Source organism: Meleagris gallopavo, chromosome 1 (assembly GCF_000146605.3).
Source record: "Meleagris gallopavo isolate NT-WF06-2002-E0010 breed Aviagen turkey brand Nicholas breeding stock chromosome 1, Turkey_5.1, whole genome shotgun sequence".
Lineage (NCBI taxonomy): Eukaryota > Metazoa > Chordata > Aves > Galliformes > Phasianidae > Meleagris > Meleagris gallopavo.
In genome coordinates this window covers 15,907,882-15,911,223 of record NC_015011.2, presented here as the reverse complement: position 1 = coordinate 15,911,223, position 3,342 = coordinate 15,907,882, and positions in this window count along the sequence as shown.

Sequence of the window (3,342 nt, the reverse complement as noted above, 5' to 3'; positions counted from 1 at the left end):
TATACCATCTGAACAAGATTGTAACTCATGTTCATAACTCTGCTCTACTCTGGCTTCCCTGGACCTTACTCATATACTGAGTTATAATTTGTACAGTGGCAATATGTCAGATAATTTCAATACAGAAGAAAGAAATATTTTTCCCTTGTAGACACACAGGGATCTGTTAAGAGCCATTGCAGCTTCAACTCTAAAGGAGATCACACAATTTGCAGGAACCAGTTAAAAGTAACTTCCACCATCCGTTAGATATTGATACCAATGTGACTGCACTAGAAGAAATGAAGCACAAATTGTGAAGTACATTTATGTTCAGCCACAATCCTATTTCCTCCCCTCTAGCTTGAAGGTGGAACTTTGCTTTTTTATATCTATTATAAATCATGTTTCTTTCCATTGCCTGCAAGCCTGCTAGACATTTCCAGAGGCATAAACAGAATCAAACCACGACAACTGCTTGTGCTGTTAGTGCAAATGCTTTTCATTTCTCCAAACTGCTTAACTCCTTGCTAACAAATTCTTTAAAAATAACACCTTCTCGCTTCCCTAAAGATGAAGCATAATTATGTTTTACTGAATGTAGCTTGTTTAAAGCTTTCCTCTAGTTGAGGAAATTTTCTATATGTGCAGTTTATGTACTTGCTTCCAAAGTTCTAGGCAAGTTTATTTACCACTTACTGCCATACTTACTTATCCTTTCCAAAAAAGTGAATTTTTCACTAATCCTCTGCTTAGTGGATTCACCACAATCAGGATTTGGTCTATTCCTTATACAGCTCTTTCATTTCTACTATAGTACCAGAAGGAAGAATTCAAAGCTTTTGTTTCCTCCCAATTAGGTTTAAATATATACTGAATATTTCTAGGTATGATTCAGAGATTCATCTGGCAAGTTCTGAAGAAAATATATTACTTTTTCCAGCTATGGAGATAGAATGTTCCGAAATTCAGTACTATTAATTGACTTGTAGTTATAAATGACATGAAATGACATTCTATTTCTAGGACTCCATGGTCATCTGAAAGATCAGTATGTTCAGTTCCTTAACAGTGATGAAAGAACTTAAATAATGACCAACTGAAAGAAAGAAAGAAAGAAAGAAAGAAAGAAAGAAAGAAAGAAAGAAAGAAAGAAAGAAAGAGAAAAGGAAAGAAAGAACAGAAGAAAGACAGAAAGAGAAAGAATTCAAGTTCCTTAGAGCTTTCCTCCTAAGAAAACAGTACTGATTTAACAAGGCCTGAGACAATCACCGTACCTGTATGATCTCGTGTTTACTTGTCCTGTTTCACATATACTTTGCCATAATTTTCAAACTTTAATCTAACTGAACTGTAATTGCTGGAAATACTGGTTATAGTAATACAGTTTCGAAAAAGACATCTGATGTACTCCTTTTGTAAGAATATCAGTTTAAAAAATGGATACTCTTACTGTGTAAAAAAGGCAAAATGAAGTCTACAAAGAGCATCTGGGGGAAAAAAAAAAAGAAAAAAAAAGCAATTCTAAAAACATATTTAATATATTTAATGCATTGCAAACTTCATTTAAAGATCACAAGTATCTATAATGGCTGTCCTGAAAGTATTGCCTACTGTTCTATTATGTTGACTCGGAGTGTCAGAGGCAGATGGTGGTTTATGGCAGAAGAGGTTGGACCTTCCCACCAATATTCCACTACAATTTTTTGCTGTGTGACCAATGGCAACTGAGAGGCAGTCTGACAAATTTATGTCTGACATGATAGAGTATATGAAACAAAGGTGTGTCACCAAATTGCTCTGTGTGGAAGAAATTGCACTCGTTGATATTCATTGATACGTGCTAAATGTTTATGGAGACCAAACAGTGGATGTGAGCACAGTGAGGCAGTGGGTGATGCATTTCAGCAGTGCATCGATAACAGTGGGTCACCTCCACTGGTGCAGATTTTTGGGAGCATGACATGCAGGCTCTTGTTCACCACTGATGAAAATGCATAGCTAATGGTGGTGACAATGTTGAAAAAAAGAGTGTTTTGTAGCTGAGAATTTGCTCTATCAAATAGTCTTATTGTGCTCTTAATATCTGTTGTAGTTTCCATGGAAACAAATAAGAGACATTACTTTCAGAGTGACCTACAAAAATACCTTCTAGTATCTAACAGATGTAAAGTGCATATGGTAAATGGGCACTGAAATTTCTCTGGGGAACAGGTGGATCTATTCTGTGCATTAGGACACAAGTGAAATACAAGACATAAAAAAGGAGGCTCAGAAAATCATACATACCACGTCGTACACAAACCTTCCTTCTATTCAAAGTTGTGAATTATTCAAGCTTCTCTAATAAAATTCATATGAATAAAGTTCTTGTCATTCAATAAATTACTTAATAAACACAGGACTTCATCTGGCCTTCCATTTATTTTTGTTAGCTAGTTGTTGACTGACACCAGTTCAGGTAGTGTCCATAGGCAACTGGTACTGAGAAACAAGTGCAATTCAACCCAGCAGCACATTTAGAGAAGAAATAAAGGATTTTTCTATTGAAGTTCACACTAACAATTATTTTTTTGCTTCTGTTTTACACTGCCTGGAGCAGGCTTCCTAGAGCGGTGACTGATGCCACAAGCCTTTTAAAAGACATTTGGATAAAGTCCTCAATGAAATGCTTTAACTTTTGGTTAGCCCTGAGGAGATCGGTCAGTTGGACTAGATGATCTTTTAAGGTCTGATCCAGCTGAATTATTCTATTCTATTCTATTCTATTCTATTCTATTCTATTCTATTCTATTCTGTTCTGTTCTGTTCTGTTCTGTTCTGTTCATCTACATCACTATCCACATTTTGTCAGTGTTATGGTTTAACCTGGCAGGTGGCTGAGCACCACACAGTTGTTCACTCACTTCCCACCTTCCCAGTGGGATGGGGGAGAGAAAATTAGAACTCAGTAGTTGAGATAAAACTATTTACTGAGATAGTAAAAAAGGAAAAGGATAATAGTTATGACAAATGTGTATATACATGAATATATATAACAAGTGATGCACAAGCAATTGCTCACCAAATGCCTAACCAGCCTCCCAACCAGTGAAATAGCCTGATGAACTCCCCTTCAAAACTCTTTACACGTGATGTCATATGATATGGAATATCTCTTTGGCCAGTTGTCAACGGTTTACGGGCTGGTTCGGCCCGGTTCCGTGACTAGAAGGGCGGAGGGATCCGCGGATCCGCCGACCCCCGGAAAAAAAAGAAAATAAGGGACCCCGAAATAATTGAAAACAGTGGCAACAATCTGAGGTAAAACAAAGTAATTTACTAAATATGGTATCAACAGAATTTTATAAGGAGAGAGAATGT